Raw genomic sequence first — 250 nt, forward strand, 5'->3', positions numbered from 1 at the left:
CAATCCACTCACCTCAGCCTCCCAAAGGCATGGGATTACAGGCTGAGCCACCAAGCCCGGTGAAAAATAATACTTTCAATAAATGTAAGGAATTTGCATGCTTCCTTCTAACTGACTTAGGTAATGTGTCCCTATGAATCCCATAACTGCCTTTTATTTTATTGTTTTAATTTTTAGTTTTTTTGAGTTGGAGTCTCACTCTGTCGCCCAGACTGGAGTGCAGTGGCCGCTCCCGGCCACCGCAGCCTCG

This window comes from Carlito syrichta, unplaced genomic scaffold (assembly GCF_000164805.1).
Source record: "Carlito syrichta isolate Samal-C Ts95f unplaced genomic scaffold, Tarsius_syrichta-2.0.1 Scaffold311363, whole genome shotgun sequence".
Lineage (NCBI taxonomy): Eukaryota > Metazoa > Chordata > Mammalia > Primates > Tarsiidae > Carlito > Carlito syrichta.